Source organism: Mercenaria mercenaria, chromosome 3 (assembly GCF_021730395.1).
Source record: "Mercenaria mercenaria strain notata chromosome 3, MADL_Memer_1, whole genome shotgun sequence".
In the NCBI taxonomy this organism is placed as follows: Eukaryota; Metazoa; Mollusca; class Bivalvia; order Venerida; family Veneridae; genus Mercenaria; species Mercenaria mercenaria.
The window spans coordinates 85,656,646-85,682,722 of record NC_069363.1 but is presented as its reverse complement, the minus strand read 5'-3'; the positions used below and the strand labels follow the sequence as shown (position 1 = coordinate 85,682,722).

Genomic DNA, 26,077 nt, shown 5'->3' with positions numbered 1-26,077 from the left:
TGCAGTAAATGGTTTTTAAGTCCCATCATTTGGCTTATAAAATTCATAAGTAACAGATCAGGTACACATTTTTCACTGATTTACCATTATATTGATATCACTAGCTAAACAATAACATGTAAAAACTGGTTGCACAATTTTCACTTTTCCCACTTTTCCTTTTTTCATTATGAGGTTCTTTTTATTGACACTATGCATCAGAAATCAATCCTAAAATAAATTTCCCGACGATATGTGGGGTGTGTACGGTGGCACAGAGGTGACATCCGCAACACTGTATTTAAATTGTGGCCACAACTTAGTAAATTGTGGCCTCAACTTAGTAAATTGTGGCCACAACTTAGTAAATTGTGGCCACAACTTAGTAAATCGTGGCCACAATTTAGTAACTTGTGGCCACAATTTAGTAACTTGTGGCCACAACTTAGTAAATTGTGGCCATAACTTAGTAAATCGTGGCCTCAATTTATTAAATTGTGGCCACAACTTAGTGACCACGACTTATTAGCCAATCGAAACGATAAAAAGATGGATAGACGGTCGGACGGATGAATAGATTGGATGGTACCTACGTACTTACCTACTAATTTATTTGTTTGTACTTCCGTCGTCTATCTTCCCTTTCTGTAACACATTTTGCAGTGACGTAGACAATTTTGTGCGTTCATTTCGTATGGTTTCTGATTTCTGCCATTTCTCCCCGCAAACCTGACGAGCGAAAACACGAGATTTAGCAAGTTAAAATGCGGGGATGCAGGTTGAAAACTCTATTTTAGCAGGGACGCGGAGCGAAAACACGATAATTACAGGGGTCGCTGGGTGAGAATAAGTAACTGGTATGCCGGGGATGGGGAGCGAAAACACGATGATTAGCGCTGCTTAAACGTAGTGTTCTCGACCGCGCCCCGACATTCCAGTTACTAAATCTCACCCCGCGATCTTGATAATTATCATGTTTCCGCTCCTCGCCCCCGCTATAAAGCGAGTTATCACCCCGAGCCCCTGCCATTATTAGTTGTAAATTTCAAGTGTTTTCGCTATAAAAAGTTTAAGCAGCGCTAATTATCGTGTTTTCGCCCAGCGCCCCAGACATACCAGTAACTAAATCTCCCTGGCGGGGTTTCGACCTGCTTTCTCGACATTTGAACTTGTTTATTCCCGTGTTTTCTCTCGACGTGGCCGCGAGACGAAAATATAATTTAATAGGGCTAAAACGCGGAATGACAGAATTAGCCAATCGAAACGAATGTTTTTTCTTCGCTGCTGTATAGGAGTGTAAAATAGGAGCGCACAAAAGTGTCTACGTACCAGCAAATGTTAAACAGGAATAAAAGGTAGATATATGGATGGATCGACGGAGGGACAGACCGGTGGACGGATGGATTGACGGACGGATGGATTGGATGGTACCTACCTATCTACCTATTTATTTGTCTTTCTGTCCGTCTGTCTACCTTCCATTCCTGTCTAACCCGTTGCAGGGACGTAGACACTTTTATTCACGTCCATTTTGTAAGGATGCTAAATTCTGCCAATTCGCGTTTTAGCCCAATTAAATTATATTTTCAGCCCGCGGGTCCGTCGAGCGCAAACACGAGAATTAGGAAGTTAAAATGTCGAGAACGCAGGCCGAAACCCCACAAGGGCGATTTTGTAACTGGTATGTCTGGGGCGCGGTGCAAAAGTACGATAATTAGCACTGCTTAAACGTTTAATAACGAGTTTTCGCCTGGTGACCGCGCACAGCGAAAACACGTGAAATTTATAAGTTAAAATGGTGGGTGTCCGGCGTGATAACTCGCTATTTAGTGGGGGCAAGGAGCAGAAACATGATGTTTAACAATATCGTGGGGTGAAATTTGGTAACTGGATGTCGGGGCGCGGTTCGGAAATTCTATGTTTAAGCAGTGCTAATTATCGTGTTTTCGCTCCCCACCCCTGACATACCAGCTGCTAATTCTCACCCCGTGGCCCCGGTAATTATCGTGCTTTCGCTCCGCTTCCCCACTCAATAGAGAGTTTTCAGCCTGCGTCCCCGCATTTAAATCGTTAAATTTCGTGTTTTCGCTCAAAAAGGGTCGCAGGGAGATAACGCAAAATGGCGGAAATCAGCAACCATACGAAATGGACGCATAAAATGTCTACGTCACTGCAAAGGGTAAGACAAGACAGGAATGGAAGATAGATAGACGACCGGAAGTGCTGACAAATAAATAAGTAGGTAGATACGTAGGTATCATCCAATCTATTCATCTGTCCGTTTCTCTATCCATCTATTTATAGTTTCGATTGGCTGATATAAGTCGTGGTCACGAGTTATGATATTGTGGCATCAACTTATCAAATTGTGGCTACAATTTACTAAGTTGTGGCCACAAGTTACTAAATTGAGGCCACGATTTACTAACTTGTGGCCACAATTTACTAAGTTGTGGCCACAAGTTACTAAATTGTGGCCACAACTTAGTAAATTGTGGCCACAATTTAGTAACTTGTGGTCACAATTTAATAAATTGTGGCCACAGTTTAGTAAATCGTGGCCTCAATATAAATAAAGTGTTGCGGATGTCACCTCTGTGCCACCGTAGGTGTGTGCTTTGACTGTTAGTACATATTACAGATGAAAGGAATTTTCAAAATTTGCATAGGACTAGTATAAATTGCCCTAGGACATACAGTACAACCTATCCAGAGCGGCCCTCTCTTGAGCAAATATCTCTCGATAACAACATCATCTTAATTTCCCTAAGCTAAAATATACTATCAAATTTACATCTCCAGAACAACGACCTCTACATAACAGTCAATATTTGTATTTCCCAAAGTGTGTTGCTCTTCAGAGGTTGTTCTGTACTAGGCGCAAACATACACTCTGCACAATTTTTGTGGTCGGTGTATATCGTTCAACGTGACGAAAGTATAATTTTGGCGTGGGCGCAAGTTTTGCATACGGGTGCATATCTTGCACATGTGAATATCACATGCCCAAGGGATACATGAATATTTCCTCCCGTTTTGAGTTATTACCAGCATATTACGCCTTTAAAATTTTATTTGTATTAGACACTAACTAAAATGGCATGAGAAACTTGAAGTTATATTCACGTGAATAATACATGCTTAGATCTAAATCGCAAAAACTTTATATTGAAAAAGCCTGTTGTAGCCAAATAGTTATGTTCAGTTTATTCAAACACCATGAGAAAAGTGGATAAAATAAGTAAAATTAAAATTGCAAATGAATGAAAAAAAAATAACGTCAACATTGTATGAAAAATGCCACCCCTCTGATCTCAGCAAATGCTTGATAGTACAATAATATGAGCCGTGCCATGAGAAAACCAACATAGTGGGTATGCGACCAGCAAGGATCCAGACCAGCCTGCGCATCCGCGCAGTCTGGTCAGGATCCATGCTGTTCGCTTTCAAAGCCTATTACAATTAGAGAACCCGTTAGCGAACAGCATGGATCCTGACTAGACTGCGCGGATGCGCAGGCTGGTCTGGATCCGTGCTGGTCGCATACCCACTATGTTGGTTTTCTCATGGCACGGCTCATATAACAAAGGCAATAATTCAAGAGAACACAATCAAAAATGAAGCTCGATTATATGCGTATATACACTTTCAGTTATTGATGCAACGAAATGTCATTTGAACTGGATTTAAAGTACAGGCGTTGAGTAAACATAGTACGTTTTTATCACGCCAAGTCAAAGATTTACCACAGCCCTGAAATCACTAATTATAAGTGATAAAATGGGACGTAAGTAACAAATTAACAATCTAATACAATATACAAAACTTTGTGCGTGTCCACTTTATTTTGATGATGTATAAACAAGATTCATCTTAAATGAAAGACACCGTCGGTGGAGCCTAATAACCAATGTAATATTTAAAAGTCGTTAAATATGCCATTACTCCAGAAAGAAGCCTGACAGAAACGTCACGATAATACACCCATGTTCGCTTCATGTTGATGATGTCAGCCAAGTTGCATATAAATCGAGAGGAATTTTGAGAGGAATTGAGTACAAAAGTCATAGATTAAGATCGTAAGCAGGGCCATAACTCAAGAGAAAATTAGGCCTTAAAGGTTCCTATAGAAAGTACATGCTCACTTGATATTTATGAAGTTTGATCTGAATTGGAAGGAAATCATAGGAGTAGTTGAGTATACAAGGTACATTTAAAGTTTAATATTACAACGACTCCAAAAGGGTCATAGCTCCTGACCAGTAATAGGATGTAAAATATATGCTTTACAATATATGTATATCCACTTGATGTATATCGCTTAACTTACGTTGTCAGATAATGATAAAAGAAAATGTCATAAACTCGACATGGCATCATAATGATAAAAGAAAATGTCATAAACTCGACACTGACTCATAATGATAAAAGAAAATATCATAAACTTGACATTGCATCATGGTCTTAAAATATAAGGATTATTATTATTAAACGATTTGTTTGCTATAATAAATACTAGATGTGTAAATGGCAAGGGGACATATGTCAGTGAGAGCAGCACAGTGGCAGAGCATTCAGCTGCAGATCGAAAGGTTCTCGGTTCCAACCCGGGTTTCTCATTATATACTATTTTGTCTTTGTAAATATATTCAAAATAATTTTGACACAGAAGTTGTTAATAATTTTTTGTTGACTGTTACATTCTTACTTCTTATGATCTAATTTTTTCGGATCTTTCATAAAGAATACAAATAATAAACATACGTATGTAAATGTGTTTACAGAGGTCATTAGGAACAATATAATTCAAAGATGAAACTAGACTACCGATCAGACCAAAAGATGAGACTATTGTACATTGACAGCCGAAACAAAATAGATACATTGTGCAGTATATTTGTCTTGAAGTGCTTTTTTTGGCATTTGTATTATTTTTTAATCATTTTAGATATCCGTTCTTTTGTAACAAATTATTTTGTTTTGTTGGGTTTATAACGTCGTATTGACACAGTAATAGATCATATGGCGATATTCTTTGATGGAGAAAGTGGAGGAAACCCTTTTGTAACAAGGCTGTTAGTATTAATTTTTCACTAAATTAAGCCTTACAAACATATCACAATGTTTACTTCTTTGTTAACTATGATGTAAACGTTGTGAAATCCACTGATTTATTAAAACAATTCATGTGATAAATATGACTGTATATAACAGTGTAGATTATACTTTGTAAACAGTTAACTGCATTTAAACTGGTTGTGGTTAAAGGAGATATCAGCGATAAAGTAGAAAAAGCTTCCTTATAAACAAAATAAAACCACTGTAAAGGGGATATAGCTCAGTGGTAGAGCATTCGACTGCAGATCGAGAGGTCCCCGATTCGAACCCGGGAGTCCCCTTAAATTTTGTATTTCTTATTAACAGAACAATCTGACCAAATAAGTTATAATAAATAATGTTTAAATGTTAGATACGCAATTGTTTTCATAACATAAGGGTTTTTTAGGGTTTCTTTTATATCTTCGTGTAAAAAAACCCGAAGCTTTACAATAGTGTAATTAACTTTAAAATATAAACCGACGTGAAACTAGCCGTCTGCATAATACTCAACATTAGGTTATTGAACATAATGTGCGTTTTAGCCTATTTTAACAAAAAGTCCCCTACCTATGTGGCTATGTTATTTTTGTTTTGATATAGTACCAGTCAAAAACTGCACTGTAAAACATTGTGTAGTCAATTTGTCAACTGATGTTTAGTATCAACATTTTTAGGGACACAAGTTAGGTCCTTCACAAAACCCCAGATACGTTGAAATAGTATCTGTATGCTATCAAACTTAACCTAAACATTGATGACTCAGCCATACACGGGACATTACTGATGATAAAGTTGTCAATTTGAAATGTTTAATTGCATGTAAAAATGTGGCCCCGACCAATATCTGTTTAGGCGCAAGCTATATCAAAATTTGGTTTACATGCAATGAAGAGCTCTAGGTAAGGTAAGGATCACGTATCGTAAAATATATATCTGAAAACAAAATTGTAGGAAAAGCTGATTGTATTCCTTTTGTGTAAGAAATGGTCCGTATTCAAGTAAGCATGAGTCAACTGAAAATTTATTTTCGAAATATTAAATAGAGGATATTTGTTTGTTTCAGTGAAATATCAATTTTATTTCACAAGTGAGCATCAAAAACTGATATTTTCACGAGTGGCGTAGCCACGAGTGAAAATGACTTGTTTTTTGGTGCTCACGAGTGAAATAATATTGATATTTCACTGAAACAAACAAATTTTCTTTTTATTTCATTTGTAAAACTCTATTTTTGTTGCGTAATTTATAAAAATGTCGAAAATCGCGGGAAAGATCAACAGAAAGCATAACACAAATGACGTCATTTTATCGACGTCATCGTCTTTATGGTCCCCGGTATTCATAACGCCCGGTATACAATTTGACTTCAATTGCGACGGAGGACCGGGACAAGTTCGGCAAAAACAGTGAAAATAGAAATGATAATCTACTGTTTCAAAACTGTGGATTATCACTTTTATTTCACTGAGAAAACTCTATAATTCACTGGAAAACATAAAAAAACCCCACATTATCCGTTTTGCCAGAATGACAATAACTCGCAACGCAGTTTTGGAACGTAGGGTTTCATTATTTTGTTATCATGAATGCACATACTTTTTATATACATGTAAAAAATTATTGACATGAGCTAGATAGGATCAACACCTTTTTAACTGTCATTTTCTTACTAGGAGAATTACACACTGGCATTTTACACTGGTAATGTTCACATAGTTAAATTGACAGAGAGACAAACATACAATTTCTTCAGCGATTGAAACATTTTAGAACTAAAGTACGATGATTTATGTAAATATGTTGAAAAGGTCTCAACATCTTTGCATCATTAAAAAAACAGTCGATTTTACAGTAGCGAGAACAAGCTACACGTCACGCAAAAGGAAAGTATGTTAATTTGAAATAAACCATTGAATATGATACTGTTATAAAATATGTATGTCAATACTGTAGGTAGTACAATTTTGCATGCAGTCAATATATGAATAATGATTATTTTTAGAAATATTGTATTACATCAGATTTATATAGATATTTAAAATAGAAATATTTTTAAATGCAAGAACAAGGGGATATAGCTCAGTGGTAGAGCATTCGATTGCAATTCGACAGGCCCCCGGTTCAAATCCGGGTGTCCCCTTAAATTTTGTTTTGTTTACGTTAATAGATTAAGGTTAAGGAGTATATCACCAAAACACAGAAATATTTTATAAACGAATAACATCGTTACCAATATTTTACTTAACCATTACATGTTCTGCCGTACTGTCCTGTACTGAAAATATTCTGAAAAAGTTGTCCCCCTTTGAAAATGAATGTCATTCGTAAAGAAATAAAAATAAACAATTGCTGAAAACTGTGTTCCACTTAATTATGTGAAATTTCAACACTCGCATGCGATTGCAAATGAATCAAAACTAACATGTGTAACAGTTCTTTGAAAATGGTGAATTTTTGAAGGCGTTTGACTGCCTGGAAGTGGGTCCCATTTAGGCAGTCTTTTTTTTCGGAATACAATGTTTATATTAGTATACTGACACTTGTTTTGTTGTTTTTGTAATGATAGCGTGTATATTACTTATATTACTCTACAAAACAAGTGTCAGTTTACTGATATAAGCATTGAATTCCGAAAAAAGAACTGTTTAAACAGGCCACACTTCCAGACAGTCAAGCGCTTTTAAAAACACCATTTTCAAGGAACTGTTACATATGTTTGTTTTGATGCATTTGTAATAGCGTGCGAGTGTTGAAATTTCACATAACTAGGTGGAACACAGTTTTCAGCGATTGTTTAATTTTATTTCTTTACAAATGGCATTCATTTTCAAAGGGGGACAACTTTTTCAGAATATTTGCAGTACGGGACAGTACGGCAGAACATGTAATGGTCAGGTAAAATATTGGTAACGATGTTGTTCGTTTATAAAATATTTCTGTGTTTTGGTGATATACTCCTAAACCTTAACTGTTCTTAATAAGTGATTAAATGAAAGACATAACTGAAATATGGCGTTAAAACCATAACTTCAAAATGATATATTTTTTAATTGAAAAGTACCCCTTATAAAACTATGAAAAAACGTTAGTAACATATTTTATAGATATTATTATCAATATCAAATTATCAATAGGCAAGTCATAAAGTGCTTAAGGGGCAATTTATTTTCAATATTTCATATATATCTGATATTTACTGGTTTGAAAATCTTAGGAAATAATGGAGAATAAGGGTATATTGGAGAATATCTTGGATGCCGTCATAAACCTGATATCAGATATGGAAACTATTGAGATAAAATAAGAAAAGACTACATTATAAATACAAGTACTAAATAATAGAAAAGGGTGATATAGCTCAGTGGTAGTGCATTCGACTGCAGATCGAGTGGTCCCCGGTTCGAACCCGGGTATTCCCTTCAATTTTGTTGTTTTTTCTTATGTTCCGAATAAGTTACAACCAGTCCAGTTATGTTTAAACATAAGACAGGAAAGTGTTTTGATAATTTTAAGGTTAGGATGATTTCTTTTCTTTGAACCATCGCTAAGGCCCCGAAACTTTACAAAAGCGTGACTGACTTAATAGGGCACAGTCAAAATCAAAAGTTGTCAAACTGAATATGCGCAAATTGTTTCTAGATTTTGTTCTCAGTCAGTAAATGGTTTTTTTAGCCTCCCATCATTTTGCGTATAGCTTTCATAAGTGACAGATCAGATAGACATTTTCCATTGATTTGCAAAGGATCTTTATATCAGACCATATTATCAGGCATATACAGGTAGGGCTAGTTATGGTTGTTATTCTGAATGTCTAAACTTCAAGCAAAATGCATGGATTTACTTCAATAATATGTCTATTATGCAAATGAACGGACACATCCCTACCAAAAACAAAAACCTACCAGGATTTCTATTCAGTACATTAACATTTGAAAATTGACAAACAAATTGTGTTAATTGATAGTGCTTATCAAATTACGTTCAAGATGTCGGTTTGAGAAGGAAAAACGGAAAATGCCAACAAGATTATCCTGATTGCTGAGGTGAACATGACAATATAATTAAGTTGATAAAATCAAGATGACGTGTTTGATAATGATTTCAATGAGCAAATTAAATGAGAGGTAATTCGCGTAGGTGTAAATATCAGGAAAAACAAACTCTACGTGGGGTGAAACAAAAGCAAACTTTAGAGAACAACTGCATAAATTAGGATTAAATATGCAGTATCATGAGATTATATGTACTGTCATGTTTTATCACTTGCCTGACGTCGTGTGAGTGAAATAAAGCTATTACATAATTTTGGGTATTACACAAGTGTAATAACTAAAGATTTTACGCTCGTTTTCTATTACGTCTGTAATAAAATACTACACGTAAAAGGTATTGCTGACCATTGTGTTCAATGTGTCAAACACAGCAGTATAAATGATTTTGAACAAGTGCTATCAAATAATACAAAAAGTGGAAATGTCTAAGTATAGTGTTTTATATTTACCAACGTTTGTACGAAGACATGACGTGGAATTCTTTATGCGTAGTAATAAGCATCCGGAAAATCGCTACACGTATATCTACTCGCTTTTGTTTTCTATTTTCAGTTTTACATGTACATTTGCAACATGAACAAAATTGTATTAAAACTGCAATGTCCTAATTTTGACAACTTATAACAAAAAAAGAAATCCAGACGTTGCTGTGTCGTAACAAGGATAACTCATCCTTTTCTATTAGATATAAACAAAATTTATAATATATGATAACTAAAGATACGATTAGTATTAACTATATTATATTGAAATAGTGTGTAACCTTTACCCTGTTAAATTTCTAAAATGAACTGGTTCATCATTCAGTTTGGGCAGTATTACTTATTATTCAAAGAGGTGTTCACTGAAAATTTACTCACTGAATAGCGAACAGTGGAGACCATGATGTGCAGGCTGATATTGGTCTCCGCCGGTCGCAATGGCAAAATCACTTTCCGCCGTTAAATTATTGTAATGATTCTTAAGATAAGTGTTGAATGTAATATCTTATTTATACCGATCATAATAGTTAAGCAATGAAATCACTTTCTGTTGCCTCTACGAAAAATAATATCTAAGTACACTATAGATGACAAAATCATTTTATAATTATGTATCAAGCTTGTAATAATTGTTGTAAATAATATTGTTGACGTGTCACAGCACAGACCATATTGTCGTTTCGCGTAACCACACAAATTGAGAAAACCAATTTATCGAACTGTAAATTGCAAAAGACTCTATCTATTATATAGCTATAGCTCTCGCTATTTCCGACAGACAGTATTATCTCTTTACTTGTTTATGGGCTAGACTGCGCTCCCATATTATCTAACCAAGTGACAATCGCCGTTCCTACTGACAAACATTGCACAATCGCAGGGTTCCAAATATCTAATTATCAAAACTGACTATTTATGCTCACTGAAAACAACTTTTAGCCGCAATATTTTTTCCCTGACATTTAACTTGTCTACTGCGGACAATTTAGGCTTAAATGTAAAATCACAACAGGCCGTCTTTCAAGGTAAAGGAATTCCAAGCCCCTGCCATGAATATTCAAAAAGCTGGAGAAAGTGTGCAACTGACATAGAATAAAACGGAAGTTCAAAATATGTTGTGTAATGAGGTTTGAAGCCTTAAAACTGATGGAAACGTGCAGTTTTTCATTTCTGTCCCTCTACTGTTAGAAAAATCATTTTAGTCCCAGGGTAGGCTGACTTTGGTTTACAACTGAAGTATTGATGAACAGCAGAACCGACAATTTGTCGAAATCGGCATCTACGACCAGAAATAAAGTTTTTCTGCTGACAGTAATCTGCTCACAGGAACGTCTGCAGACGAACAAAACAACACGTGTTTATAACATAGCCAGCAATGTTCAATATATACAAGACACAAATGAATTTTGTTTGCTTCTCTTTAAACTATCGTGTTTCCATAGGCATTTTTTGAACTCTATCGCGAAAGTTTTTGCAACTTTTTGAAACACGGCTTCTTAAAATATTTAGGCCTAGCAGCCTATACAGTAGCTTGTCCCCTTATTGAAGTCATTGGCGCGTCAGATATACAAAAGAAAATTTATGGATTTAGGTCATACTATGTAAAGCGCCTTTGAACGTGAAATTGATCATGAAAAGGGCGCTATATAAATCTGGTATAATAATAATAATAATACAGCATGGCTGTTTTAGCTGTACATGCAATGATTGTAGAAAGTAGGGAAGACAGTATGAATAACAATACAGTATAATTGTGTGTTAATATGAGAGAATTGCTCTTGCAGTTCGAGATATGAAACATAGCATAGAATATGTTTGCCCTTTGAAATTATACGAAACGTATGAAAACTAGAAAGTGTTAATATACTAAATATCAGTATTTTTATATGGCCGCCACTGGTCTGATGCAACGAAGAAAGTGTGGTGTATAGCAGCGTTTGTGCTATGACGGTGATACAGTTGGCAAAGGGTCTCAAGATCTGTCATAATTCTAAAGACAATTCTATCCCAGATACATAACAATATCCCATAGTAATGATTCTGCACATGCTGTTCACATAGTCAAATCAGTAAAATATTCTTCCTGGATATCTAATTTATACTTGAACGTGCTAGCGAAGTCAAACTGCAATCAGAAGGAATAACAATATGATCGTTGTATATATCCTTTCTTTGAATACTTATGATTCTGATTTGATTACTGGCTGTAACACTCAAGAGAATTATTTGATTCAACAAGGTTTGTTATAAACGTCCGTATATAGTAAATTGACAAAATCAGCGAGTTGGGATTTAATATGGAAGACTGACACACATAGATAAACAGGTGGTGAAAATAATATAAATGTAAGCATCGGTCGAATAAAATTGTTCATTTTACTGATAGTAAGCAGTATCACGTGATAATTGTCAGAACGAATTATCTCCATATTATAGCTTTTTATCTATATTACAATGTTAAACTTATGACATAAATATTCAGTTTTCAAATTTGGTTCAAAGTCCCAACATTTGGACATTTCTTCCATTTTAGTAGCATATCAGTGACATCGTGAAAACTAATGAGCAATGGCAAAACAAACAATAACAAGGATACAGTAGGGGAAGCTACGTTCTCAGAGCGCAGCTTCCCACAGCAACGTATGTATGTATATGTAGACATACACTTATAAAACAGATTAAAACACAAATCAACAAAAAAAAGACATAACAACCACAATAAGTAACACGGTAGAACACCACATGAGAACGGTCAGTGGCAAAAACACCATTTGGGAGCTTAAACGGGTGTTGCGCGCAAACCTCATTCGTTTTTTTCCCACAATGTTCCAAAGTTATAGGACTGTGTAAATAAAAATTATTCCCTTCACATAAATCCTTTATATTCGAAATGGTAACTAAAGGCATAATATGTAAATGTTCTTGTGAAATATACAAACTCAAATACACATGTATTCAATACCTTTACAGAAACATCATTTGAGCCGTGTCATGGGAAAACCAACATTGTGGCTTTGCGACCAGCATAGATCCAGACCAGCCTGCGCATCCGCGCAGTCTGGTCAGGATCCATGCTGTTCGCTAACGGTTTCTCTAATTATAGTAGGTTTTAAAAGCGAACAGCATGGATCCTTACCAGACTGCACGGATGCGCAGGCTGGTCTGGATCCATGCTGGTCGCATACCCACTATGTTGGTTTTCCCATGACACGGCTCATTTACTTGAGTTGTCGAACTAGTAACAGTACCGATGCAGATTCGACTCCGGACTCCAGGAAAAATAAGTTAACTCTCAGCTTAATGTTATAGCTATACTTCTATTAAAGTGGCATTATGCGTATCTTACTGCAAATAGTGACGTTTTTGGTGAATGTTTTATATAAGCAATTTTCGGTTGCTGTGCATTTAAATGTACTATATTAAACCTAATGCACAGTACTGCTAATATACAAAATCATATTAATTTTATGTTGTTTTTTTATGTAAACATGTATAATATACAATAAGTTAAATTGCTTAAATTTATTTCTCATAAGAAAATAAGGTATTACTATATATATATTATATTAGATCTAAATTGGCAGCATGTTCATTGTACAGCTGGTTGAGCATGGTAGTAATTAGTACGCATAAAAGTTGATAAAGCTTATCTATATGAAGGCCGACAGATTTTGACACCGAACTTGGCAACATGGCAACATATGGACATTTATCGATATAAAGCAATACTGAGATAAGAATAGATAATAGACTATATATTTCGTATGGGGATATAGCTCAGTGGTAGAGCATTCGACTGCAGATCGAGAGGTCCCCGGTTCGAACCCGGGTGTCCCCTGTACTTTTTTTTGTTTATTCATACAAAAGCCAAAGAAAATAATACAGAAGTCAAATATTTCGTACTAAAATTCAAATTTAGAAGAAAAAACAAGAAGCTAATCAATTAAATAGTTTAGTGTTTATTTTCTTTCTCGAAATAGTGAACTATTATTATTTTGCTCAAAGAACAATTGAAATACTTTCACTTTTGCGACTACTACTTTTAGAGCGATTTAGAATTATATGTAAAGTTAATATGTTCAAGTTAATGTCGTAAACGGAATATATCTCAGAGAATGAGACCAAACATGACAACATCAAGACATATGCACTACATAGCGTAACTGTATTGAGGATGAGTAAATGTATGAATATGAGTAAAAGCATATTTCAAATGTAAATATAGCTTAGTAGTATAGCATTCAACTGAAGATAGAGAGATCCCCGGTACGAATCTGATGTCAAACTTTGTTCAAAATCCAAAGATTTGGATATTTCTTTTATAACAAAACTAACGAGAAACGAAAAATAAAATCAAATATAAGGATCTTATAGGAGAAGCCAAGGTCCAAGAACGCAGCCGTCTAAATCTAATAATCACCAATATTTGCATGTATATGTAGACATATACTCATAAAACAGACAAAAAAAATCATCAACAAATCGACAACAAGGACAAAACAACCACAGTTAATAACACGGTAGAGAATCGCATGAGAACGGCCAGTGACAAAAAAAAAACATCACTGAGGAGCTGAAACTGGATTATCGCGAGCAATACCTCACTCGTTATTCCCACCATATTCCAAAGCTATATGACATTGTTAAATAAAAGTTGTACCGGTCGCGCGAATCCCTTACATTTGTATTAGTAACTTAAGGCGCAATGTGTAAAAAATACAGAAATGCTCACTTAAAAGTACATATAAAAGAAACACTAAAACCCAAAATACCTTTGTAGAAAGCACAGCAAGAGGAGAAACAACAAAAGTGTCCGAAGGCAAGTATCAAAGAAGTGCAATTCAATGAAATATTGTTAATAACAATGTCTGTATTGTGGCTGCAGAATGCTCGATATCTGTATCTGTTCTTTAAATTTTTATTATCACTACAGCATGACTGTCACACAAACATAATCAAAGAGGATGAAAAGGAATTCAAAATGACAAAATCTCGTCGGTTTCAATATAAATTAAAGGTAATGCTCTCATTTCTAACTAGAGAAAAATCTTATCAAAATTGCTTTTGTACGGCCATATGAACTAGCACTGATGAAAGGGAAAATAAAAACATAAAGAAAGTTCAAATACTTTTCTGCCAGACGGATTTTTGTTTCAATGGAATCAATTAAACTAATATCAGTTTATGAGATGTTTCAATTAAGCTATTTAAGTAATGATTTGCGTTACCTTTAATAAAGAGCACTGTTGTATTCATCACAGAGACGCATGTGATTAGAATCAGGTGCGACAGTAGCCTTACTGACTATGCTTGCTATGCGTTTGTTTGCTTGTTTGTTTGAAGTTGGTTTGTGATCTTCAGTGAATCTTGTTACGGTTTTGGCTGCGGAGAACTCTTTTATTTTGCTTTAAATAATGTAAATCTTTCTTGCTTACCTTGCTAATAGTTATGTTTGGTATTTCCAACTGCCTTTTTCAATATGTTTCAGTAATAAGTTTTGTTGGCTAGGTTTGTGCAATTATAGTTTGATTACTCCAGTCTGCATTCAGATTATGATTGTTGTACATCTACCTTCGGTTATATATGACGCTAGGAGAAATTCCACATTTATATCACACTACAGCTGTTACATATCGACATTACAATATCGTAGCCTGATACCCCAGATACCATTTTATGAAAACACTCGTCTTTTTTATTATATGTACTAAGTTTAATGCACAATTCAAAGGAATGGTAACAATGTAAAATTATATATCAAAGAGACAGGTTTTATACATATTTTATCATAATGTATTTCAGATGAATTAATGAAAAGTTATCAATTAATTTGAGGAAATAACAAAACCAATCGCTAAAACTGGTGCAAAGCAAAAAGCTATACTAAATGTATATATGACTTAGTTATAAGTATTATACGATCTTTCATTAATACTAGTAATGCATTTTCTAATTAGAATCTTAACGATAAATTAAAACTTAGTTGTCGGACTAGTGACCGTGTCGGTGCAGATTCGATTCTGGACTTAAGGTGAAATATTTTCACTCTCTTACTGTACATTCCATAAAGGTAGATCGTACGTATTTTAACATGTATTAGGTGTGTGCTATCTTAAAGATATCCAATGGCTATCTTTCACTGAAATATTTTATATTTAGATATTTACTTCAAATGTAGAAACTACTCATAAAATGCATTTAACTTTACTAAATAAATAACACAACTGTGCATGTAGAGCTAAATTCATAAGGAAAGGTATTGCAGTAACAGCTGACTGTTTTTAGTAGTGGTAGAGCTCAGTAGTAGAGCATTCGACTGCAGATCGAGAGGTCCCCGGTTCTAGGCCGGGTGTCCCCTTAAGTTTTGTATTTAGTTAGTTGATTCACTTTCGTTATAATTAGCCTATAATTACTAATTCATTGACTTTTGAATTATATCATTAACTTCATGAGGATCAGATTTATGCATACTGATTTTTTTCAAACAAAATTGTATATCTAAATATCATTAAAGAACAGATGGAAGTAGACAAAGTAGTTTGGACATGTGGTATTTTATAACATATTAAGTAACATATTTGGGAGAAAGGTGTAAATCAGCAAAATTGGACAGCTAGTCTAGCAATTAACATGATAAAAATAATTGCACATAATAATGAATTAAGCATACTATGGGATATGTCAATAAGGATTACATCGATTGTCTGTATATGACGTATGTTGAGACCGAATTTGGCAACTTATGGACATTACAAATATAAAGCTATACTGTGATAAGAATAGGTAAATAAGTTGTAACACGACATGGGGATATAGCTCAGTGGTAGAGCATTCGACTGCAGATCGAGAGGTCCCCGGTTCGAACCCGGGTGTCCCCTGTAACTATTTTTTTATTCTTTCAGTGGTATGCAAAAACCAAAGATGAAGTTTTCTAAATTAGAAAAAAAAAACATACCAAAAGGCTAATAAATAAATTTCTGATTTTTTTTTTCTCGAAATGGTGCACAATAATTTTTCTTTAAGAAATATAACCATTACTTGTAGAGCCCGTTAGAATTAAACTTAGATTAGTTCTGAAAAAATAATCCAGAATATCGTTTCTAGAAGACCTTGTTATAGAAACACATGAGAATTAGTTGGTTAGACTGAAACCTTCATTGCAAATTGAAAACGGTATGACATGAGGTACGGACGGCGAACTTTCTTAATCATAAAGCTTTATAATGGTCGCTAAGTATGAATTTCTGCGTGTATTGGTCAAGATGGTATGAAGCTTTTATTGCCTAGGCAACCCGGGTTCGATTTCCGACTCAGACATGTTTTTGTTTCTTGACTTAGCAGTTTTGAAATTGCTTGTAGTTAGAAACAAAAACTGTTCTAATGTTCATAACATAATCAGTCCTCCATCTACATATACATGTATCATTTTAGTCAAAATCCAAAGTCCAGTCATTTTAAAGAGCAGGCAAATGCTAACGGCAGTCCACTGTAAATTAATTAACATACTACAAATTTTCCTATAACAAGTAAGACGTAGAAATTGTCGTTTTGATTATGTTAACTTTTCATTTTCACGTTTACTCGTCAAAATACAAAACTAAAAATGTACATCAACCGAATACTAATAATATGATTGTATCGATTAGTTCAATATGAAATTAACTTTTAGCCTGCTTGTGGCAAGTGATTCTGCTTTTGCCACAAGCGCAGACAAAGATCAGCCTGCAAGTCCTTCTGTTCACATGATACATCAAAGAAAAGTTAATTCAGTTTATTTAACATCTATTTAAAACAATAATGATTTGACATTATATCTTCGTTCGAAACATTTTCGTAGCAACATTGGCAAAGACGCATAAACGTTCTATATCCAATTTTATAAAATTGAGCGGACACTTTTCTCTCAGTGTTATATGGTATCTCAATATTCTGAGATAAAAGCACACTAACATTTACTAGGAAAGAATTAAGGTAAAGGTCGTCAATAGACAGACATAAATGTTCTGCATTATGACCGATTTTCAGTAAATGTCATAAGGTTGCTAAGGTTTCTGAAATAAAATCACACACACGACCGACTTTCTGTAAAATTGAGCTTATTCATTTATTTATGCGCTTCTTCAGATATTTTCACTCTTTGTTAATGATTTCATATGTCGAGTATATATGTTAGTTTTCTTTCCATCCTCTTTCTTACGTTTGGACATAGCCTTTGATCGATCAGTGCCAAATTACACATACCAAAGACAAAAAAAAGGCGTTAAAGGACACGTTTGGACACAGCCTTTGATCGATCAGTGCCAAATTACACATACCAAAAGACAAAACAAACGCGTTAAAGGACTCGTTTGGACACAGCCTTTGATCGATCAGTGGAAAAACACCACTTGGGAGCTTAAACCCGTTTAACGCACGCAAATCCTAACTCTTTATCCCCCACCATGTTCCAAAGACACATGACAGTGTATATAAAATCTTGCCAGCGCTACGTGAATCCCTTACATTTGTATTGGTAACAAAAGGCACAAAGTGTGTGAAACGTAGAAATGCTCGTGTAAAAGTATGTATGAAAGTAAATCTAAAGCCTCAAATACGCATGTACTCAATACCTCAGCGCAAACAAGAGAAACAACGTTAGGACCCGAAGAGAAGTGTATCGAAGTAGCGTGGTTCTATCAAACCTTGTTAATATCAGTGCCTGTATTGTGCTTGCAAAATGCAAGACATCTGTTCTGTAAATTTTTATCATAACTACGACAAGACTGCCGTAAAAACATAATCAAAGCAGATGAAAAGGAATTAAGAATGAAAAAAATCTCTGGTCGGTTTCAGTATAATCAAAGGCAATGTTCTCATTTCTAATTAGAGAGAAATCTTATCGGACAACAATCGTTTAAAATTGCTTTGGTACGGCCATATGAACTAGCATTGATGAAAGGGAAAATAAAAAAAAACAAAGGAATTTTAATACTGTTAGACGGGCTTTTGTCTCACTGAAATCAATTTAACTAATATCATTTTATAAGCTATTTAAGTAATGATTTGCGTTCCTTTAATAAAGAGTACTGTTGTAATCATCACAGAGACTCGAGTGATTAAAGCCAGGTGCGACATGACTACTATGCGTTTATTTGCTCGTTTGCTTAAAGTTGGTGTGTGAATTTCATTGAGTCTTGTTACGGCTGCGGGAAACCCTTTTAGTTTGCTTAAAAAATGCAAACCTTTGTTACATACCTTGTTGATAGTTGTGTAATTTCCGCTGACATTTTCAATATATTTCAGTAAGTTCTCGGTGGCTAGGTTGGTGCAATTATATTTTGATTACTGCAGTCTGCCTTTGTTTTATGATTATTGCACATCGTTTGCACAATATTTGTAAACGATTTTCAGATTTTATTTGACAAGCGATTATTATTCCTACAATACAAAATAGTGGATATAATTAGAAAAGATGATAAAATAATTTCCGACCAGACAGGAATGTCCCAAGCATATTTTCCATGTCAAATTTGGCATTGCGTCTAGTATGACTTGACCCACAGATCCTTGGTCTTGGAGAACAGATGGATTCAAGTTAGTTTCCCAACTGGTCCCACAGCTCCTCCCAGAGAAGCCAGTCTGAATGCCTTGCAGTTGCAAAAGGCTGCACACTACAGCAGCTGTGTCATAAAATTCTTCATCAAAAGTAATAAAAGTAGTCATATAATGATATGAAAATCTTGAGAAAGGTTTGCTGTTACTACCATATTGCTACATTACAATAGTCTATATTGGTCTTCTGATTATTTCCGATTATTCGGATTGGTGAGAGATTTTAATTGATCCGACTGCTCGATTCCGCTTCAGCCGTCCGATTCTCATCACTAGTGGTAGAGTATTCGACTGCAAATCTAGAGGTCCACGTTTCGAACTTAAATTTTGTACGCATAAATCTTATCAGTATTAAAAAGATTCGGACGATCTCTTTATTCAAGATAAGCGTATTGTTTTACTGACTGTAGAGTCAGTTAGTTAATTCACCTCTGTTTTACCCAATTTCACTGAAAACTAAATTACATCATCAATTTTGTCAGTGGTTCTACCCAGGTGCCCGCTCGTGATGAAATAATGCACGGAGGGGTACCTGGGGTCTTCCTCTACCATAAAAGCTGGAAAGTCGCCATATGACCTATCATGTGTCGGTGCGACGTTAAATCCAACAAAAAAAAAAAACAACAAAAATTTCAGGGGGATCAGATTTATGGATACTGAATTTTATTTCTTTCAAACAAGATTGTGTATTTAAATATCATTACAGAACAGATGACATGAGGCCAATTAAACCAATTAGTTTGGACATGTGCGTGTTCAAAACTGAGGAAGGCGGGTTAAAGTGTCAAACAAATATTTTGTAAATGACGTAAGTGGAGGCACATTCTAAAGTTGCAGCAGATTTATTCTGAGTGAAAATATGATACCAGAACGTTGTGGTGAGTAAGAGTAAAATTTTTGGATGTGTGACACTAATGATTGATACCATGTCATATATCATCTACGAGTGGCAGATGGTAAGACCCTTGGAGCATATGGATATATAATTAAAGTGCGCATCCGTATAGAGTAGGAAGTTAAACGGGGATATAGCTCAGTGGTAGATCATTGAGCAAATAACTGCAGATCAAGAGGTTCCCTGTTTGACCCCGGGTGTCTCTAAGTATTTTTTTAAACAATTCTATACGAGCAACAACTATTTTAATGTCATGTGTTACCTGTGACAATCAATAAAGACTGTCACGTTCACGAAGTGTTCTTCACAGGTAAAGCGGGATTAGAAAGCATGTAGGTATTAAATAGTTTATTCTTTTTCATTTTATTTACAATGTAAGGACTTTGTAAAAAAGTACTTAAATAATAAACACAGTTGATTAATTAAATAATCTATTACTCATTATTTTGGACGAATTATATAATAAAAAGGATATATTTTTGAGAAATATGTAAATTAGCAAAAATCTACAGCTAGTTTAGTAATTAACAAGATAAAAATAAATGCACGTAGAAGTTAATGAAATAAGCATTACATTGACTGTCTGTATTATTATATATGACGTATGTTGAGATCTAACTTGGCAACATATGGACATTATCAATATAAAGCTACTTTATGATAAGAAGAGGTTAATAAAATTAGATACGACATGGGGATATAGCTCAGTGGTAGAGCATTCGACTGCAGATCGAGAGGTCCCCGGTTCGAACCCGGGTGTCCCCTGTATTTTTTTTATTCCTTCAATGGTATGCGGAAACCTAAGATGAAGCTTTCCGAATTAGAAAAGAACATACCAAAAGGCTAATAAATGAATTTCTGATATACATTTTCTCTCAAATGGTGCACAGTAATTTTTCTTTAAGAAATATTTTCACTTTTGATAACCATTACTTTTAGAGCCTGTTAGAATTAAACTTAAATTAATTCTGTAAACATAATACAAAATACAGTTTCTAGAAGAACCCTTGTTATAGAAACACGTGAGAATTAGTTGGTTACACTGAAATCTTCCTTGCAAATTGAAAAGCGTATGTCACGAAGTACGGAAGGTGAACTGTCTTAATCATAACGCTTTATAATGGTCGCTAAGTATGAATTCATGCGTGTTTTGGTAATGGTGAAGATGGTATGAAATATATTATTACCTTGGCAACCCGGGTTCGCATCCCTTTGTTTCTTGACTTGGCAATTTTTAATTGCATGTAGTTAGAAACAAAACAAGAGCTGTCTCCATAGGATGACATATGCCCCCGATGGCACTTTGAATGAGTAGTTATGGCCGATGTTAGAGTTTAGGACCTTTGACCTACGGAGCTGGGTCTTGCGCGCGACACGTCGTCTTACTGTGTCACACATTCATGCGTAGTTATTTTAAAATCCATGCATGAATGACAAAGATATGGACCGGACACGCCCATCAATGCACTATCATGAAAAATGACCTTTAACGTCTAAGTGTGACCTTGACCTTTGAGCTACGGACCTGGGTCTTGCGCGCGACACGTCGTCTTACTGTGGTACACATTCATGCCAAGTTATTTTAAAATCCATCCATCGATGACAAAGATATGGACCGGACACGCCCATCAATGCACTATCCTTTAATGTCTAAGTGTGACCTTGACCTTTGAGCTACGGACCTGGGTCTTGCGCGCGACACGTCGTCTTACTGTGGTACACATTCATGCCAAGTTATTTTAAAATCCATCCATCGATGACAAAGATATGGACCGGACACGCCCATCAATGCACTATCCTTTAATGTCTAAGTGTGACCTTGACCTTTGAGCTACGGACCTGGGTCTTGCGCGCGACACGTCGTCTTACTGTGGTACACATTCATGTCAAGTTATTTGAAAATCCATCCATCGATGACAAAGATATGGACCGGACACGAAAATTGCGGACAGCAGACTGACAGACCGACAGACTGACAGACGGACAAACGGTTCAAAAACTATATGCCTCCCTTCGGGGGCATAAAAAATGTTTTAATGTTCATAACATTACCAGTCCGCCATTTATATCATTTTCGTCAAAATCCAGAGTCTTGTCAATTTAAAGAGCTGGCAAATGCTAACGACATTCCACTGTAAAATTAATAAACAGACTACATTTTTCCTCGAACAAGTTAGACATAGAAACTGTCGTTTTGATAATGTTAACCTTTCGTTTTCACGTTTACTCGTCAAAATACAAAATTAAAAGTGTACACCAGCCGAATACTACTTCTTGGTAAGATATGATTTTATCGATTGGTTCAACATGAAATTAACTTTTAGCATGCTGGCGGCAAGTGATTCTGCCTGGGCCACAAAGACCGTCTGATCACGGTCTGCACTGCTCACTATTCAGTTAGTAAACTTTCAGTGATCAACCCTTCGAATTATAAATGGTACTGCTCAAATTGAATGATGGACAAATCCATTTTAAAAATTTAGCAGGCTTAGGTTAAAGATCTGCACATGTCTCTTACAAAACACCCAACCGTACTTTTCCTTCATCCGTCTTAAGCATTATATAAATCACAATTTGTCTGTTAATTAACTGTTATCGAGAAATTGACCAATTTTAAATCATAAAATGGACCTTAGGAACTTGCAAAAATTTTATATTATTTATTTTGTATATTCACATAATACATCAAAGAATAGTTAGTTCAGTGTATTTCACATCTATTTAAATCAATAATGATTTGACATAATATCTTCGTTTGGAACATTTGCGTTTATAGCTTATTTTCCTTCTTTGTATCGTTATGGTTGGGTCATTCAATTTGTAATAAAGTGACTATAATATCACAATTTATGGCTAAGTTAATATTTGCGTAATTAGAAATTAACTCAATAGTCAGCTAATTGTGATTTCTAGTGATATGATTTTTACCTTGTTGCATGATAGGTTATCATATTGCATGCCTTCGTTTCTTGTAGAGGTAATGTCAAATTACTCCATCCCTGTTACGTCTACAGTGACATTATCAGCTGATATAACTTGCGTGACATCGGATAGATAACAATTTCGGGGAAAGGTTTTTGCGTGCCGTACACTGCACTTTGTCAACAAAACTCTAAAAAGTAATTGTAAACAATGGCGGTGGCTAATGTAATTATGTCTCTTTAATTACCTAGTTAAGGTAATTCTGAATGTTCAGATCTGTATTTTGCCATAATGTAAAGTTTGATTAAACCACAATTTTTCATAACATAATAAGAACGACCGGCCAGTAAAAATGTAAGAAATATAGGTGTGTTTGATTTTTTTGCTAGACTGATATATTAAAAAGTGTACCTAAGTCAAGTTTTCATAAGTGGAGACTATGGGGAAATCACATTTTCATGACGATTTTGCTTACAGAAAAAAAAATATTGTACAGTATTGAGACTTTAATGAGAATTCTCTCAGTTGTAAACTGGCACGTTGTCATTCTTTTGTTTAAATAAGGTATATAAGTCCGTGAGCTTATTTTTGAGATATTTGTCCACGGTTAAAGAGATCCGCCAACTTCAAAGTGATTTTATGAAAAAAATTAGATTATTTTCACGTGTCAAAAGTTTTGGTCAATACACATATATTTTATCTTAATGAAGGTGGAAAAGTTACCGATTTCATAAATCAACACAAATGTCGCCATTTAGTTGTGTCCCTATGCCAGACCCGGGCTTTTTCTTACGTTTTACAGATTCATGACGTCACGCCATCACTTTCTTTTTTCAAACGAGCAGAACTATCTTGATGCAAGACCAAACTGGCATATTTAACAAAAGCATGGCCGTTTGTTACCTATGACTACACGTTTGCTTTTCTTCAGGTTCTTAATTACTTTGCTTTTATTTATTGTCGGCGATATTCATTAATGCTAAAGCATGTTAAACAAGAATGCAGACTGCGTAGGAACACTTCATAGAAATTAACAGGAAATGCAAAATATCTTATTAAGAAAATAAGTAAAAATTGATCAATATGAGTATCGTTATTTCGTAGGTAATACAATCTTTTCAAGAATAGCAATTCATCAGAATTAATGTAAATCTATTGTGTAAGTGCCATTTATCCAATGTCGAAATTAACGAAGCATCAAAGATAAGCAAAGATACTATGCAAGGTATGAAAAAAATGCTATCTGTGTATTGCAAATGATTTTAATAACCCCCTCTCCTTTTCAACAATTTTGTTGAATTTCTAGAGCAAATGATGACTTCACCAATCAGGAAGGTGACAAGTAGTTTTGATAATTGGATGGAACAGAATTATCGACAAGCGCCTGTACATGTGAACGATGTTCTTGAGTATTCCAAAGACAGCTGCATTCAAATTTAATTTGCAGTGAACGTAATCAAGCTGCATATATGCCTCTTCAATTATTCATTGACAAATACTGCCTCGTCTTCTAATTATGGAAAGCAATTCAATTACATTCCAAGGCTTAAAAGGATATTTCTGTCACTGGTTGAACAGATTAAACGTTCACTCAAACCATTTCAATATTGCAGTCCCCGTTTTTTTTATTTCGTGTAAAAAATCGCTAAATACTCCCCGAAAGTCAAAAGTGAGAAATTTGGGTACACACTGACGGACGTCTTTTATATAAAATATTATGTGTTAAAACAAAATATAACTGAATTTTTTTTATTGAAGATCCGGACCCCTTACAGTCGACACGATTTGTTGGAATTACTATACATAAACATCCCCTAGCACTGGCTAGAATAAACGCCATAACCATACAATTCGATCACATTTTTATTGCAAGCAGGGTCATATACATCACTGATCAAGACACTTCTAGCAGATGGAGTCTCAAGATGCATAATAAAATAATTTAAATCAACAACATAGAACAACAGCAACAAAAGAACAATATGTGGAGGAGGTTATGATTATACGGTGCATGTATTTCCACGACCATGAAGTGGCATACATCAATTATAACTGGCCTTGGAACTAGCAGTTTAAACGCGGCATCACAGTTGCCCCACATCAACCTGTGGCGAGACTGTGTAGTGATAATTGTAGAGATGACAAGTCGTTTACGGTGCTAACCAACAGTTGATAGAAACGTATATAATGCTAAGATTTCCACACTGTATAAATGATTATTCAAAACCAAAATATGTCGTGCCGCACTGACACAAATTACGTCTACGACATAGGTATCTTTATCAGTTGTTATATCGGTTGTATATTGGTGTAAGGTTACACGTGAAATATGGTGTAAGGTTACAGCTATACACTGGTGTAAGGTTACAGGTATATTTTAGTGTAAGGTTACAGGATACGTTCATAAAATTAAATTTTGCTGAGCCAGCAAAATTGCATCATCTTTTTTAAGCGCGTACAAGAGAATAATTTATAGCAACATTTTCTCTGGGCTCTGCATGTGCATATGAAATAACGGAAATGCCATTGTTTTAATCAAATTTGCACGCCTTTAAGCATATACAACTATGCCATTCGCACATTGGGCTGCATATGATATGTACACATGTAATATTTAAATTATCTCTATACATATGGTGCATATCTTTAGCAAGCCTTAGAGGTATTATAACATAATCTGGATTACAGAAACAATACAAGGTATATTGTTTTGGGCGATTGTAATTCAAATATTTATAACATTTATTCCCTTGTCCTACCAATGGCAGATAACAATTCTTTTGAGTTCTAGAAGCTTGGTCATAATTTTATAAGCATAGTTCTAGGACACTGTTATATATACACAGTGAAATTAAGGTAGTGGATGGCATCATTTGTTCGATTACGTAACCCGTATCTCCGGTTGTTATGACAAAGAATTTTCAGTTATCATAATGGCCGAAGGATGCCGAAATCACATACGGATATTATGTAATCGCACAGAAATTGCCGATTGTCATTACAGCTTCATTACCTTAATTGCAGTGCAGCAACCCATTGATATAACGTTAATCTTA

General features: G+C 34.9%; 1 protein-coding gene and 6 non-coding genes across 7 annotated transcripts in view; 6 read left to right on the top strand and 1 right to left on the bottom strand.

The window, feature by feature from the left end:
- Positions 1 to 26,077, bottom strand: part of LOC123524192 (band 4.1-like protein 1) — a 239,220-nt gene that overhangs the window by 197,887 nt on the left and 15,256 nt on the right. The gene's annotated exons all lie outside the window — the stretch shown is intronic.
- Trnac-gca (transfer RNA cysteine (anticodon GCA)) lies at positions 5,307 to 5,378 on the top strand. The gene has a single exon. It is a non-coding gene; the product is annotated as a tRNA-Cys (tRNA).
- On the top strand, positions 7,148 to 7,219 carry Trnac-gca (transfer RNA cysteine (anticodon GCA)). Its single transcript has one exon. It is a non-coding gene; the product is annotated as a tRNA-Cys (tRNA).
- Positions 8,426 to 8,498, top strand: Trnac-gca (transfer RNA cysteine (anticodon GCA)). The gene has a single exon. It is a non-coding gene; the product is annotated as a tRNA-Cys (tRNA).
- Trnac-gca (transfer RNA cysteine (anticodon GCA)) lies at positions 13,380 to 13,451 on the top strand. The gene has a single exon. It is a non-coding gene; the product is annotated as a tRNA-Cys (tRNA).
- Trnac-gca (transfer RNA cysteine (anticodon GCA)) lies at positions 16,420 to 16,491 on the top strand. Its single transcript has one exon. It is a non-coding gene; the product is annotated as a tRNA-Cys (tRNA).
- Positions 20,793 to 20,864, top strand: Trnac-gca (transfer RNA cysteine (anticodon GCA)). The gene has a single exon. It is a non-coding gene; the product is annotated as a tRNA-Cys (tRNA).